We start from the raw sequence: 17,919 nt of genomic DNA, 5'->3' as shown, positions 1-17,919 counted from the left end.
AGTTGATTACAAGATTAAGAGGAGATTATAATGATATAAACTACACTAGGAATTGATAAGAAGAATATGATTATCTAATTACACTAATGGGGTATTTATAGTGGGGATTAGGTACATAAATTAGGGTTTACTAAGGGCTTAAATGACGATTAAGTCCTTGAGGAATCGCTCCTCTCAAAAGAGATGCCGGTCTCCTTTTTGCCGGTCTTTCCAAAATATGCGCATCCTTCATAGAACAAGAAGAAAACGGAAATGGTTGTAACACAATCCGAGCGTCCAAGGCAGCGGGACGAGCGGATTCTCTGGCTGTTGGACGAGCGGATTGCTTGGCCGGACGCTCGAATTCTGGCCTTCTTGGACGAGCGTCCCGAGGGTCAAGCCGCTCGGATTCTTCGTCAGTTTCCTTCTTTTCCTCTTTTCTTTCTCCTTCTTCCAACAATCCTCGGGGATTTTGTCGGAGATGCAAGGATCTTTTCTCATCATTGCCCATCTACTCTAATATGTACAAAGGCCTTCTAGTCTTGTCTTCTCTTTGATGCTTGGTCATTGAATTCAATCAATTTAGCTCTATTTTGCCATGAAAATGCAAGGTTTGCACTCCTTTCCTACCAAGGGAACAAAACCTCAAAGAATATGCAAAATAAAGGACTAAAGACAATAAATGACCTAAATATGCACTAAAAAGAATGGGAACAAGGCTAATTCGGGGACTAAATACGCTCAAATAATGGTCACATCAAATATCCCCAAACCGAACCTTTGCTCGTCCCGAGTAAAGAGGTGACAAAAACTAGGACCGTTATTTAAACTAACCTAATAGCATAGCCGATATGAGACAATTAGCGAGTCTCACTCCGCCCCTTCAACTCACAATAAGACAACCATGAGATAGGATGCCTTCTTGCAAGGCAAGGTGGGTCTTGCCAAAATGGCGACACATCCAAACATTAAAGCACATAAAATCAAGTAATGGATGCATCTACAAAAGAATAGTCACTTTCCTCATCTAAGTAGCGGAAATTATCTACAAGGAAAGCAAGTCAAGGGTGCACACTCCTTCATAGATGCAATTTCTTCAAACTACTAAGCCTAGAAGGATACCAATAAATCACCTCCAAGTTGTGTCAAGCTAGGGTACCTTTGTCCTCAATAGTTAAATGCTTTTGTCAAGAGTAGACTCCCTATGGTTTAGAAACAATGGAGGATCGCGGAATTCCCCTTCTTGCCTAGACAAGAAGAAGGGTCGTCCCTTCTCTATCATGCACAAAAATGGATACGATGGATAAAGGGATCGATAGTATTTGAGTTTCATTTGGGAGTTTGCTTTTGTTGTTGTTTTTCCCCCCTATTTCTTGTGGCATATAACATTTGAGAACACTTTCTTTTGCCATTTCTTTTGATGTTTGGCATTTCAACACTTGACAACTTTTCAACTTTTGCATTTCCTTTTGAACATTTTCAAAGTCACCCCAATTAGTAACGAGGGTGCCTTATTTTTGAAGCATAGGAGTTTATTTTTGCTCCTTTTTTCGTTTGATGCATTTTGCAAACCTTTTGTTTTCATTTCATTTCTTGAACTCAAATTTTTGAACAATTTCTTTTTGTACCCATTCCCTTTGATGATAAAATATGGTAGAACATGGATGAATGATGGTTACATGGTTTCAAGGGTCACCTTGGAATAAACGGTAGCCAAGGAGTTATCACACCACAAGGTACTCTTGACTAGGCCTTAATCCATGGGTCAAAGGATACTAGCATGACACATCCTAGGGTGTTTTACAAGTATTCTAACAAGCAAAGTCTTAAGAAGAAAAAGCATCTACTTGGGCCTATATACACTTTTCAAGTTTCCCAAGTATACGGTTTCACAAAATTTTTCTAACATGCAAACTACATGCCATGATGCAACTAACATATATACATCCTAATGCATATGATTCTATGGGTCAAAGGATACTAGCATGACACATCCTAGGGTGTTTTACAAGTATTCTAACAAGCAAAGTCTTAAGAAGAAAAAGCATCTACTTGGGCCTATATACACTTTTCAAGTTTCCCAAGTATACGGTTTCACAAAATTTTTCTAACATGCAAACTACATGCCATGATGCAACTAACATATATACATCCTAATGCATATGATTCTATTAACTAATATGCCAAATAATCTACATGCAAGTCCTAAATTCACATTGTTTATACCGCATCAATCAAAATAAAGCCACATAGTCATTAACATAAAGAGGAAAAAGGAGATTGGAAAGATCATACCATGCGGTCTTCAATATCCTCATGTCTCGGATGTGGCGTAGTCGATCAATGTGAAAAAGGATAGACAAACATAATATATACAAGACTACACTACAAAGGAAATGAACATGTTTTTGGATTTTTCAATTTTTTCAATTTTTTTTTTTTGGTTTTTCGAATTTTTTTTTTTTTGATTTTTTTTTATTTTTGAATAAAAGTCAAGTTAGAATTTCCCATCCCCACACTGGTATGGGCATTGTCCTCAATGACCAATATGATAGGAAATTATGCAAGTATGATGCATGATTTCTAGACTAAATGCAAGCTATACTAAGCTACACTACATGATGCATGGGTTTTTGTTATGACGGAGAGCGTAATTTAGATTACCTCCTGATGCGTATGCATGTACTTCCCCAAACCAAAATAGACATTATTTCTAATGTCTTAAATTTTGGGGTAGTTCATGCACACGAAATGCAATGCATGAAACAATAAATTGTCATTTTGGATTTTTCATGTGGGAACAATAAAAAGAACACCTTAATGGAGCCAAGGTGTTAGTCCTCCGTGTTGCTAGGACTCTCCAAACTATGATCAAGATAAAATAAAGAAAACAAAAGAAGTAGACAAATCATAAGAGTATAGGAGCCTCCAAGGTTTGCTAATCCTCCATCATATCATCATCATCATCATTTTCCTCCATAGAAGTGGAATCATCTCCACTCCCGCTTTCACTTCCTTGACCTTCCTCACTTTCTTCTCCTTCCTCATCTTGAGCTTCTTCTTCTTCAGCATTCCCTTGAACCTCTTGTTCTTCACCTATCTCTTCATCACCACCAACTTCATCATCATTCTCCTCTCCACCCGATCTTTCACCACTAGATGTGCTTGGAAAGAAAACCTCCCTATCCGCTCAACTAGGCAAAGGACATGATGGATCAAGTAATCCTTGCCTAGATAAATGAAGGAGGGGCGGATATTGGGCCTTGTAGGCATCCACTCGATCATTATATGCTTGTTGGTGCATTTCTCTCATGAGAAGGGTCAAGTAATCATTTCCCACTTCAACATCCTTGGGTTTGAACTCTTGATATTTGAATGAGTAGGGTGGTGTGACAATGGAGGAGGAAGGCTCTTCGATTTCGCCTCTTTGTTGATGAATGATATACTCGGCTTCCTTGGAGAGTGGAAGAAGGTAGTTTGTTCGGTGAACACTCAATCAGCAAATCTTTGAGGGCAAGGTGAAGGATCTAGCTTCATTGGTTAGCCACCCATAGTTGGTGTCAAGAGGATCATGCTTGACCCACTTAAACTTGTTAATCATGGCGTCCATATCAATGAGATGACCTCCTTTGACCGCTACATAAGTCTTGTCTTTGTTGAAGTTTGGGTCAAAGTGTTTGGCCAAATAGGTAACTAGGCCTCCATTCACAATAAAAGCGGTGCCCTCTTTGCCACAATCGACATTAAGCCATCTTTCAACCAGAAGCCTTAGAGCATTGTATGGCTTAGTATACTTTCTTCCTATGTTCAAGGCCGACTCAAGAAGAACAAAATCGAGCTTGGTAAGATGATTAGTGCCGTTTCTCGCTATCAAATTATTTCCAATGACCTTGTGCCACACTTTAATGCCCGGATGGTGGACTAATAGAGCTCGACAAGCATGAAAGCTCACAAATTTCTTCCCGGAAATTGCCTCCCAAAGAGGAGCGGGTTCATACTTTTCGGGAATCTTATGATAGTACGGGGCATCACTAAGGCCAAATATCTTACTCAAAACATCAAAGGTGATGCGTCTATTCACATTTGCAAGACGAAACTCGATGTATTCTCTAGTCTCCACCTTAGTCACTTTCAATGAACTTATGAATTCCAAGGTGAGGGAGGGGGTATGTCAATTCTCTCATGGTAAACAATTTACCCAATCCCATGGCCTCAAAGAAGGCTTTGGTTTGCTCAAGAACACCCAACTTTGTCAAGGCATTTTCACAAATGAATTTTGTAAGCATAATGATTTTCTTAGCAAAATGGACAAATTTATCCCTATGAGAATCGGAAGTGAAAATTACCTCCGGATAGTCGGATAATTGAGCAATAACCGGGGTTGTTGATGTTGCTGCTTCCATAGGGGGATCATGTTGTTGAATTTCCAAATTTGCATTAGAAACTACCAAAGCCTTTGAAACTTTCCTTGCTTGAAGGAGTTGTTGCCTTTTTTAAAGTACCTTTGCCTTGAGTGCCTTTGTTGCTCCTTTAGTTCTTGTCATTGTTGATTTACACCAAAGGAAGGTTGAAATCTCCAATTTCTAGCTATGCTCAAATCGATTCAAGATGAAAGGATGTTGCTTTGTATCCCAAAAATCGATTTAAAAGTTGAAGATTTTGGTGTGAATCAATTGATTTTGTAAAAGGAGCGATTAATTTTTGTTGTGAGGAAGTTTTGATTTGATTTTGTTGAATTTGATTGAGGAAATCTTGTTTTTGGTGATGGAGAGGATGAGGGTTTAGGGGTTTTGGGGTTTATGGGTAGTGTTTGAATGTTGAAAGAATGAATTGAATGAGGGAAGGGGTTTAAAATACCCGAAAATTTCAAAACAGCAGGGGAAGACGAGCGGCTGGAGGCACGGAACGCTCGGATTCTGTATAAATAGGCTTCAGGAAAACTCACCAAAAGACGAGCGTCTTTCAGTGAAGACAAGCGGATTCTCTATGTGGGACGAGCGTCTTTTCAAAAAGACGAGCAGATTCTCTTACCGGAACTTTTCTTAAAGTGTTGCAGCAAAAAGACGAGCGGATTCTCCTTAAGACGAGCGTCCAGAATCAGACGAGCGTCTTCTCAGGTGGGACGCTCGGATTCTGTTACAGACCAAATTTTTTATTTTTGCAGCTCAACAGGACGGACGGATTCCTCCTCAGACACTCGGATTCCTGCAAGACGAGCGGATTACCCTTAAGAAGCTCGGATTCCTCTTGGACAGCACGGATTCAGGTCCATCCGTGCACTGCATAACCCGTTTCATTTCCATTCTTCAAATCTCGTGTCCGACATTATAGGGGCACTACAAAGGCATGAATAGCCTAAGCAATTGCTATCCCCACACTAAGTTAAAGCACTACACATCAATAAAATCATTAGTCCCTCCCTCACTTCTCTCAAAAATGATGAATATCTTGATCAAGGCACAAAAATCCAAAAATGACAAAAATGCAATGTAATAATTAAAAATGCAAGTTAGAGAGTTAGAATATTTACAAATGGTGGTTTGGAGAGGACTTCACCAAACTCTCATCCTTAGTGAGATGTCATGGGGGCATGTTCAAGGTGTTGTTGATGTTACCCAACACCTTGAAGAAGTAGTCGAAAGCTTGTTCATTATCATGATAAAGATCCTCAATAGATCTTTGCACTTGTTGTCCTTCATGATGGTCTTGATCGATAGCGTTGCCAATATAGGGATTAAAAATCCCTTCAAACTCATCATCCCAAAGACCGCAAACTTCGTCTACTTGATCATTAAAAATCTCTTGAGTTGATAGAGACAACTCTCCTCCTTTCTTGATTTGGCCAATGAGGCCATCCTCTTCACTTGTCATGGGTGAGCTTTTCAAGCTCTCTTTGTTGCTATTCTCTTGCTCTTTTGATGGAGCATCATCAACTTTCTTTTTCCATTGGAATTCCGACTTCTTCCTATCATCTTTCCGGCTATAGTGATCAACCATAAAACATGGTTTATGCAAACGGGGAGCTCTCATGGTCTTATCAAGATTGAAAGTTATGCTCTCATCTCCCACCTCTAGAGTAACCTCTCCATGTTTCACATCTATCACCGCACCCGCGGTGTGCAAGAAGGTCTACCTAGAATGATTGGAATATTGGAGTCTTCTTCCATGTCAACAATGACAAAGTCCACCGGGATGAAAAATTTTCCAACTCTTACGGGAACATCTTCCCATATCCCTAATGGTGTCTTCGTCGATCTATCAGCCATTTGGAGTGTGATGTTGGTACATTTAAGCTCTCCTATCCCTAACCTTTTACTCACCGAATACGGCATAACACTCACACTAGCCCCTAGATCACATAAGGCCTTGTTAATCGTGGTGTCGCCAATGGTACACGGTATTGAGAAGCTTCCCGGATCTTTAAGTTTCGGAGGTGAACTCCCTTGAAGGATTTCACTACTCACCTTAGTGAAGGCGATAGTTTTAAGCTTCCGGATTGACTTCTTTTTCGTAAGGATGTCCTTCATGTACTTTGCATAGGCCGGCACGTGATTGATTAATTCCGTGAAAGGAATTGAGACTTCCAAATTCTTCATAATTTCCATAAATTTCCCAAGTTGGTCATCAAATTTGGGCTTAGCTTGACGACTTGGAAAAGGAAGTCTAATCACAATGGGTTCCTTCTCCTTGGCCTTGTCTTCACTTTTCTTTGAAACTTCTTCCTTTGTTGGTTCTCCATCCTTGGAGTTTTGCACAACTTCTTCTTTGTCACTAGCTTCCACAACTTGCTTCTTTGGTCCTTCATATCTCGTACCACTCCTCAAGTGGATGGCACTAACTGTTTCATGTCTTGGGGGATTACTTTGAGGTGGTAATTGCCCCTTTTGTCTTTGAGAACTTGAAGATGCTAGTTGAGTCAATTGGGTTTCCAACATTTTGGTGTGGGCTAGGATGTTGTTGATGGTGATGTCTTTTGCTTGACTATCCTTTTGCATTTGAGTGAAAAACTCTTGTTGATTCCTTTGCATTTGGAGGGCCGCTTTTTTAACATCAAAACCTTGGTTATTTTGTTGATTGTATGGAGTTTGGTTTTGGTAACCTTGGTTTTGGTTGTAAAAGGGTCTTTTATTTTGGTTTCTCATGGGAGGTGGGGTGTATGTTGGTTCAGGGTTTTGAACATTTTGGCTTTTGTATGAGAGATTTGGGTGGAATTTGGTGTTTTAATTGTAATAATTGGAATAAGGGGTACCACTCTTGTATGATTGAAAAGCATTTAATTGTTCATTTGTCCCCCTACATTCACTTTGGTCATGTCCCAAAGTTCCACAATTCTCACATATCCTGGGATTGATGAAGATGCCGTCATGGCATTAACATGTTGCTTTGGTGATTTTGAGGCTTCTTCAAGTCTAGCCATAGCTTTTTCGAACTTCAAATTGATGGTATCAATGTGAGCACTAAGTTGAGCACCCAATTGAGTAATAGAGTCCACTTCATGCTTTCCTCCTCTAGTAGCCTTGCGAGGTCTACTATATTGTGAATTATGGACCGCCATTTCCTCAATCTTGTTCCAAGTTTGATTATCGTCAACTTCGGTGAACATACCATTTGATCCCATGTTGAGAATGTTTCTTGAGTCTTCATAAAGACCATTCCAAAATTGTTGTACCAAGAACCACTCGCTAAGTCCATGATGAGGACATGAGCGACAAATTCCCTTGAACCGCTCCCAAGCTTCATACAAAGATTCTTCATCTCTTTGCTTAAAACCCGTAATTTGAGCTCTTAGCATGTTAGTCTTTTTCGGTGGGTAGAACTTTTTGTAGAAAGCTAGAGCCAATTTCTTCCAAGAGTCAATTCCGAGAGTAGCCTTATCAAGGCCTTTCAACCATTGTTTTGCGGTGCCAATTAGAGAAAAAAGGAATAAGACCCATCGAATTTGGTCTTGAGTTACACCGGTTTGTGAAATCGCATCACAATAGTCGCAAAAAGTCTTCGTGTGAGAATGAGGGTCTTCACTAGGCATCCCCTCAAATTGGCTTCTTTCGACTAATTGGATAAATGCGGATTTTGCAATGAAGTTTCTGGTTAAGTGTTGTGGTGTGGGTTTACCATTGGGTAGGTTCTCCTCGGTTGGTACGGAATGTGATGAAAATTTAGGCATTGTGGGTTGATTTTGTGTTGGATTTTGTGTTGGGTTCTCCTCACCTTCTCTTGCAAAAGGGTTGACGAACTCAATAGTGTTTGGTTGAATATCTACAACCTCACCAATACCTCTCAAAGTTCCTCTAGCAAGTCTTCTATTGTTTGTCAAAGTCCTTTCAATTTCGTGATCAATGGGTAACAAGTTACCTTGTGATCTTCTAGACATGCAAAATATCAAACAACTTGAAAATAATTAGAACAAACCTTGAGGAGTTTTACTTCCCCAAGGCAAAGAAAGACACAACTAATAATAATCTAAGAAAATCTAAATCAAGTTAACACCGTCCCCGGCAATGGCGCCATTTTTGGTCGTACTCACTTGGAGGTTTAGTTTTTGGTTACTTGTCGTTAAGAGCACCTAGACCAAAACAATATTTATAACTTCACAAACAACTCTACAATTAGTAAAGAGGCAAGTAAAGGTCGGATCCCAAGGGACGGGTATTGAAGTAAGATTTTCAATTGTAAATAGCGGTGTCTAAGGGTGTCACAATTTGGGGTTTGAAGTAGAAGATCACTAAACTAAATAGCAATGAAAGTAAAAAAGCAAGATGATTAAAAAAGGATGTAAACAATTGATAAAAGGCACTAGGGTGTCATGGGGTCATAGGGGATTCATGGGAATTGATCATACAAACATATTCTCAAATTATAAGCACGCAATTATTGTTGTGATGGATCGAGTTGGTTTATATCTTACAATCCTAGGAAGGTTTGGGTCCCGGAGCCGAATCGATTAGATTGTACAACACCTACAAGTCGACTTAATCCTCCCTACTCAACTATATGCATGGTCTAATGAGACTCGAGTTAGTTTATGTCTTACAAGTCTCATTAAAAAGGTAAGTGATGGGTAAAAAATGCAAGGATTCATAGGCTCGCATTTCATCAAACATAACATGTGCATAAGTTGAGATCACAACAAGCAAGCAAATAAACTATGAAAACATATTAAATTAAGCATGAATCATTCCCCATGTTGATCTCCCCTAATTACCCATTAACCCTAGTTAAGGAAACTACTCACTCATTATCAAGTTTAGCATGTTAACAAGGTTGTCAATCACATTAACAAAGCAAGACATGATGAATAAATAAAGATAATTAACAATAATTAAAAAGGGATTAAGAGAATTATACCTACTAATGATTCCAATAATAAAGCAAAGAATAATAGAAGTACTTGATGATTGATTGGAAGGTTGTCAATCTCCCAATAATAACCCAAATAATCTTCAATTACCCAAAATAAAAGATGAACAAAAGAGAGATTAAGGAAATGAGATTTTTATTAAGACTTGATTAAAAGTTGATTACAAGATTAAGAGGAGATTAGAATGATATAAACTACACTAGGAATTGATAAGAAGAACATGATTATCTAATTACACTAATGGGGTATTTATAGTGGGGATTAGGTACATAAATTAGGGTTACTGAGGGCTTAAATGACGATTAAGTCCTTGAGGAATCGCTCCTCTCAAAAGAGATGTCGGTCTCCTTTTTGCCGGTCTTTCCAAAATATGCGCATCCTTCATAGAACAAGAAGAAAACGGAAATGGTTGTAACACAATCCGAGCGTCCAAGGCAGCGGGACGAGCGGATTCTCTGGCTGTTGGACGAGCAGATTGCTTGGCCGGACGCTCGGATTCTGGCCTTCTTGGACGAGCGTCCCGAGGGTCAAGCCGCTCGGATTCTTCGTCAGTTTCCTTCTTTTCCTCTTTTGTTCCTCCTTCTTCCAACAATCCTCGGGGATTTTGTCGGAGATGCAAGGATCTTTCCTCACCATTGCCCATCTACTCTAATATGTACAAAGGCCTTCTAGTCTTGTCTTCTCTTTGATGCTTGGTCATTGAATTCAATCAATTTAGCTCTATTTTGCCATGAAAATGCAAGGTTTGCACTCCTTTCCTACCAAGGGAACAAAACCTCAAAGAATATGCAAAACAAAGGACTAAAGACAATAAATGACCTAAATATGCACTAAAAAGCATGGGAACAAGGCTAATTCGGGGACTAAATACGCTCAAATAATGGTCACATCAGTATCCACACCACTAACAGTCACGCTGTTAACACCGCAGCACTACCACCACCGGCTACATCACCCCCACTACCGCGAACGCCGCCACCACCACCACCACTGCCCCCAACCACCATCACGCTGCCGTAATAGTCACCACCCCACTGTTAATTTAAAGGTGTATTTCAATTCTTGATTACCTCCGACCACCATCGTATATTTCCGCACACCAAATCGTCGTTCAACACACCCCACCACGAAACCCATCACACAAGACCTCCACCAACCCCACTACGACACCCCCAACATCGCCCAACTCCGGCTAGTACGTCGCCGTCCTGATCACCAATGGAAAAAATCGACCGCCGGCGATGTGATCTGACTGGAAAACCTCCAACAAGGGCATTATCAGTGTTAATTTTTGGAAAATCATTTTCTTTTTTATTAGATCTAGGATTAAAATTACAAAGTTGACAAAAATTTAAAACGAGTAAGACCTTAGCCTGGAAATTAACTCAATGGCATTGCCGCATATATCGACTTCCTCGGCCGAGTGGGTGAGTCAAGTAGAGTAAATGGATTCGGAGATGGCGGTGGTGACTAAGATCAGAAGATGAGGAATAGAACGAGAAGGAAGTGAGGAGTAGAGGCGTTGCTGGAGTTTACGGGGCTGGAATCGGCAGTCCGGCGCCGGTGAACGGAGTTAGTGGGTAGGGATGAGGGAGAAAGAAGATTGGGAGGGTAGTTGAGTGTGAGAGAGACGATGTGGAAAGTGGCTGAGTATTGACATTTCAAAATTTGCGCGTGACTTTAACTCTTTAACCTGACAGTCCTTGTTGAGTTCGTACGGTTCGTAACTTAATTCGATTCGACAGATCCCGATTATATATATATATATATATATATATATATATATATATATATATATATATATATATATATATATATATATATATATATATATATATATTATCATACTTTGTGAAGATAATGATATAAACTCTTATGAGCTCTCCAAAACAATTCGTAAGAGGCTCAAAAGGTTTTTGGTTGGTATATAGGTTCCAATGATGACCCTTATTTATAATCATAGGATCACCCACCTTATGTTAATCTTTCGATGTGGAACAATTTTATAATTTATACGTATTATAATCACCACACTAACATTATTTTTTAATGTGGGACATATAACATATTAAGAAGTACATCATCTTTAATACGTGCAAATCATATGAAATCTATACTCTAATTAAAGCATTTTTTACCACGAATCTAATTATATTATCTTCATAATTTTTATAACGATATTTTTTTGGCAAATGAAATATCAAAGTTTTTATATAAAAATTAGAAACTTTTCATGAATATAAAATAGGAAATATAGATATTATTCTCCACTTTATTTTTTATGCGGAAAATATTATTTATGAAACTTTCCTAAATTAATTTTTGATGATTTGGACGCTCTAGAATCGCTCGAAAAAACTCTCTTTTATATATATATACTAGATTTAATGTATGTGCTATGCACGGGCCACTTGTAATATTCTGTCTCGAACTACTGTTGAACGTCCAGTTATAAAAAACCACTAAAAAAGTCATTTCCCGTCTACTAAGAGGCTAGATGCGAACTCTAACTTAAAACTTACTAAGTTATTCATCCTAATACTTTTCTAATTCACTAAAAGAGCTCAAATAGTTAAAAATAATTCTACGCAATAGTTATTACTCCCTCCAATTTCATTTATTGTTCCCTTTTCTTTTTGACATAAGAAATAAGGGAATCAATTTGGACCACACAATACACATGACCCCACATCAAATTGATTTTGGACCACACAAAGTTGTCCAAGAAAGGAAAGAGAGAACAATAAGGAAAATGAATGAAAAGAAAAAGGAGAACAATAAATAAAATTGGAGGGAGTATTTAAAATGATCAAATTACACACCCTAATACATTTCACCGACAACACTGGAATAATTTTACATAGTAAGACATCATTTAATTGATAAAGGAAATGGATCAGAATGACTTGATCATGCAACACAAAAATTATATATCTACTTTCAATCTTTAAGAAGACATGTCTGTTGGTAAGTGTCACGTCTGTTGGTAAATGCCATAGACTTAGATATAATATGAATATGATTGTACAATATAATTATACAATTGCAGTATAACCCTATTTGTGAACAATTTGTGTACCTGCACAGCAAAAGTTACTCTCTCCGTTCCAATTATTATCTATTTCCGTTATGGTGTGTATCACTTATTTATTACCTATTTCTAGGTTCTAGTAATATGTGAAGTGGGCAAGTGACCAGAGGCGAAGCTAGAGGGTAGCAAGGGGTAGCCGCTGCTACCCCAAACCCAGAAAAAATAAGGAAGAAGACGAAGTTTGCAACCCCAGATACTTGGTATAGAATAAATAAAAGTAACACTATAATTTAAGCATAAGATTGCAAGTGAGGCAGTGGTAAAGATATGGTCTACTCTCCAACTAGACCCGTGTTCGAATCTTCCTAGAAGCATTTTTTTCATTGCTGCATTAATTCTTTGAATCAAATGATATGCTATTGTTAATGGCCATTCTCTTGAATGAAGCGAGTATTATATAGAATTATAGATACCTTTTTTCTACAACTATAAATGAAGCGAGTATTATATAGAATTATAGATACCTTTTTTCTACAACTATTTTCATAAATTACTAAATATTACGAGTATAACATTTTGGTTAGTTACGATTTAGCAATTACACAAATTGTCGATATAAATTAGATTTTAGAAGTGTTAAACTTTTAAAAGGTGCGATCATTAGTGACGCACAATAATAATCTTGAAAACGTTTGATCCTTAATCTCAAAGTCAAAGATGTGATCATTATGGGCAATCACAAACGAGCAATTAGTAAAAAAAAATATATATAACCATATATATGTTATCATATTTGCGCTTTTGTTAGTACGCAAAAAATCTAAAAATTTTCCGCTACCCCATATTTTAAATGCTGGCTTCGCCCCTGCAAGTGACAGGTGAGATAACTTCTTAATTTATTTATTTTTGTCATTTTCTTATTCTTTGTGTCAAAATAAATAGATAACAAATGACCGGAACGGATGTATTTAATACTACCACAAACAAAACGAACTGAAATTAGAAAGAAACAAATGATAGTAATACCAACCGAACTATTTTCCAGATTGAGTGTTATAATACTAATATAGACGGACCTATACCCATGCAACTAAAAATACAAAGAAACATGCATTATGAAAAAAATACTCTCGAAGGAAGGAAGTTGACGTTGTGCAAACTTCAAAAATATATACTTGACTTATACGTGGGCGAAATTGTATTGATTATTTTATTTTATTTTAACCTTAGAAAAAAATCTATCTATTGCATGAACAGGGACGTCTCGAATAATTTGGAGGCCCCGTGCAAAATGAAAATGGAGGCCCACAAAATTTGAGAAAATAAATAAAATAAATAAAAATGGTCATGGCAAGGCTCGAACTTGGGTGGCTTGGGCAATTGAAACATGTATTTACCAATGTGCTATCACACTTTTGTTAATTTACATGGAGATTATTATGTATATATGACTAATGTTTTCATACTTTATACGAACATGAGGCCCAAAAATTTGGAGGCCCAGTTCGCGCGCTCAGCCCGCACTTGGTCATAGCCGCCCCTGTGCATGAATAGATAAGCCTTAGAGAAAAATCTGTCTATTGCATGAATAGATAATAAATTGCATGAATAGATAATAAATTGTCTAATTTTAGGACTATTTTATTTTATTTAAGATTCTATGTATCTTAATCATTCCTTGATATAAATCGGGGCGGATCCAGGAATGAAAAGTACGTTGGGCTAGGCCGAAGTTGGTGGTCGTTAGTCATGCGAAATCGTAAGCTTGTGCGTACTTGTAATGTAATGTTGCGGTCTTGGCCAGTGACGAGACCATTTTTTTAAGAATGATAAAATATTGAAATTATCTTGTTAAAATATAAGTAAGTATTAAAAATATATACGCGTACTCGTATAAAATCTTTTACAATGCAATTCATATTTTTATTAATAAATACTACATATTCACATTTGGAAATGCCACGTAGTCACGTACAATTTAATTATACAAATTATAGAGTGAGATTGTCTCATACTAAGAAAACTATTAATTTAAAGCTAATAACCGAGTGATGTTATTATACAATGTGATTGTCTCATAGCATAAGATCGTCCCGCACGTAACAACTGATTTAATTAAGGAGCACTAACAACTTACAATAAATGTATGTAATGAACAACTAATATATTAGAAACATAAAGCGGTTAAAAAAATTGTGTTATGTAAACATGTACTCCATATATAGAGCTTTTGCAAAAAAACAAAAAATGTTATATACATAAATTTTTTAAAAGAAACAAAAATGCGCTAAGCGGGTTTCAAACCTGGGTTGTTATCCACGACAACAACAAACCTTATGTCAGCTTACTTTCACCAGTTGGACTACTTTGCACGAGTGAATATATAGTAATCTACTTTATTTTATCTTTGAAAATTGGTTGGGCTGTAGCCCATATAGCTCTGTATGTGAATTTCCGTTAGACTCCTGATGCGTGTCTTTTATATGATGTTTTATATCCCATTTTACACTCATTTCAGAGCTCATTCATGTAGTTTATGCTACATTTCTCCCTATTTCCGTCTACTTCCGTATTTTTGTACATTATTGCAGAAATGTGAAGAATCCAGCGGAAATCGAGCTAAATTCGTCCCCGAGTATCCTACATTGCATTTGACGTGAAGTATTCACTTAAGGAACGAGCTTGGTGCGCAATTCAAGGCCCAAAAGACAAATCCACGAGATTATAAAAGTCAAGTAGCGACTCAGCGATCGATCGACCACTACCATCGATCGATCGACCAACCTGCGGTTCCGAAGCTATCAGACACCAAGAGCAAGCGATCGATCGCCCATGCTTAGTCGATCGACCAAGCTGCTATCCCAGACGAGAATTAAAAGATCGAGGAACTTGAAGCCCATTATGTTTAGGTTTTGTTAATAAGTTGTTACGTATGTTTGCTATATAACGTAACCTAGAACATCAGATAAAGGCATCCAGTTTTTGATCCGATTTTTACCTAAGTTTTTACACATTAATATTTAGTTTTATAATTAGGGTTTGGGATATTGTTTAGCATTGGAGTTTCGTTCTTATTCTCAATCGTTCCCCTGCAATTTCGGTATTCTTCCTGCCCTATTTCAATTCGTTTTTATTTCATTGTTAGTATAGAATTGCTAGTTAGTATCCAAAGCCAATTATCGTTTATCGCTATTTGTTATTTGAATACTTCAAGCATGAATTCATTAGTTCATATTGTTATTGTTGTTTTTATCAGTACCATGAGTAGCTAGATTAATTGTGCTAGGATGTAGGGGAATTATAGCGTAGGCGGCGTAGTATTAATTTGGATCGAAATCGCGTGTCGATCGATCGATCGCCATACCTGGTCGATCGACTGACCACGTGAGGTTACCTTTCGTTTTAATTGATTTTAATGTTGTATTTAACGAATCGAATGCATGCGATCAGTTAGATGCTTAATTTATGACTGCCCCATTAGATCGAAAGATAGGGAAAGTTGTTAGATCACCAATTGAAATGACTAAACTGCGCTAAGATCGAAAGATAGGTAAAGTTTAGATTATTAGTCACTTTTCAGGACGAGAGTCAGTATTAGTGATATTAGGGACCCATACCGAGATCGAAAGATGCTATCTGTTAAGAGTGGACCGAGAGGACCTCTTGTTTCCCGCCTCACATGTGTTCGATTTGGACCTGTTTAGTATGCTGCCGCCGAAACTATAACGAACCGACCATCCTAGTACCTCTTTTTATACTTGATTTTATATATTTCATTAGTTCACTTTTCTTTTATTGTTATTAGCTGTAGACCAAATCCAATCAAACCCACACCATATTGTTACCTTAGACCGAATTTAAACAACTAGAAATTACGTCTGCCTCTCTGTGGTTCGACCCGACTACCGCTAGCTATAGTTGTAGTTGGAGTTTATAAATATTATTTTTGACACCTCACAACGGGTATCAAATTTTGGCGCCGTTGCCGGGGAGGCAATTGTTCTAATTTTTAGTTGTTTTTATTTAGTCTTTCTTTAGTTTAAGGGACTTCCGTTCCTTAAACTTTTCTTATATTCTTTTTGTAGTTTTCCTTATGCGCAGGTCACAGGGTGGTGAACTAGTACCATTAAATCATGAGATCGAGAAATCCTTGCGCGAGTTGAGACGATCACAAAGGGTATTACCGACAGAGGAAGAGCTGAGTACTCTGTCAAGCTACTACGAGAACGCTCTGTTCGAAGGAGATCCACCTACATCTCCTGCTTCAAATTCTTCAAATGAGACAGATTACTTCTCCAAAATCCCGTCATGGTCAAGAAGCAACCATTGCTAGTCACTCGAGCCTACAGCTGCAAATCCCTACAAAGGATTCGAACTACCTGGGGAGGCGAGAAAATTCGAGCCAAAGCCTTCCTATATTAACCTGGTTGAGAGAAACCAGTTCGGGGGAGCTGCAAATGAAGATGCAGCCAAGCACATGGAGATTTTTATTGATTATTGCTGCTCTATACCCCCGCCGGCCGGTGTGACCCAAGATCAGATCAAGGAGACCATGTTCATTTTCTCCCTTCGTGATGCTGCAAGGGAGTGGTATAGAGATCTGGACCGAGCCGCTCATGGGATCACCGACTGGAATTCCTTAGCCCTGGCATTCTACAAAAAGTACTTCTCGCCTCGAAACGAATGCCATTAGAGCTCAGATCACGAGCTTTAAACAAGGGCCTGATGAGAACTTCCATGAAGCATGGGTCCGTTTCAAGAAACTGGTGCGAACCATACCGCATCATGGGTTCGAAAATGGAGTCTTTGCAACCAGTTCTATAATGGGCTGTATGACGATCAGAGGGCTATTTTGGATGCTGCAGCCAATGGCCGATTTGCTGAGAACATGGGAGAGACTAAGGGGTGGAAGATCATCGATGATTTGGCCACTCATAAGGTCAATATGGGAATTCGAGAGGAAACCAGAGGAGAGTCTGAATCTTCCTCTGTTCTTTGCACTAGAAGCTCTCACTGCAAGGTTTGACAAATATGAATTGGGAGGAGCTTCTAAAGGTGGGATGTACCATGTTAACGCTGCTTCTTTCACGGTCCTTTCGTGCTCGTAGAAGATGTGGAGCCGAGGGGCATGTCTCGGAAAATTGTTCTCCCCTTTGAGTCTTGTCTGCCTTTCAACACTATAGGCAGACAAACATGTACTATGAGCCGAATGTCCACCCCAACTTGAGATGGATAGCCAGAATGTCCTAAACCCGACTCAACCTCCACAACAGCAGCAGCAGCAAGCTTATGTGCCCCCTCATCATAAGCAACAACAATACCAAAAACCTCTCTATGTGCCGCAGCAAAGAACAACAATCCCATGGTTCTCGATTTTGCTTTGAGTTTAAAAACTTGTTTGTTGAAGGAGTCCCAAGCTAGAGAGGCCGGGATGAAGCTACTAGAGAGCCAAATTGCTCAATTGGCTAGTAAGAGTACCACTCGAGCTCCCGGACACTTACCGACTCAAACTGACCAGAAAGAGACCCTGAATGCCATTACTTTGAGGAGT

At 38.4% G+C, this 17,919-nt stretch overlaps 2 non-coding genes across 2 annotated transcripts; one reads left to right on the top strand and one right to left on the bottom strand.

Annotated features, from left to right (window-relative positions):
- The first annotated feature begins 7,664 nt into the window (after positions 1-7,664).
- On the top strand, positions 7,665-7,771 carry LOC141604342 (small nucleolar RNA R71). Its single transcript, XR_012526046.1, has one exon. It is a non-coding gene; the product is annotated as a small nucleolar RNA R71 (small nucleolar RNA).
- Positions 7,772-17,053: 9,282 nt separating this feature from the next.
- LOC141603578 (small nucleolar RNA R71) lies at positions 17,054-17,160 on the bottom strand. Its single transcript, XR_012525442.1, has one exon. It is a non-coding gene; the product is annotated as a small nucleolar RNA R71 (small nucleolar RNA).
- Between the last annotated feature and the right edge of the window lie 759 nt (positions 17,161-17,919).

The sequence above is a fragment of the Silene latifolia genome, chromosome 9 (genome assembly GCF_048544455.1).
Source record: "Silene latifolia isolate original U9 population chromosome 9, ASM4854445v1, whole genome shotgun sequence".
Taxonomy (NCBI): Eukaryota; Viridiplantae; Streptophyta; class Magnoliopsida; order Caryophyllales; family Caryophyllaceae; genus Silene; species Silene latifolia.
This window is presented reverse-complemented; position numbering and strand designations above follow the sequence as displayed.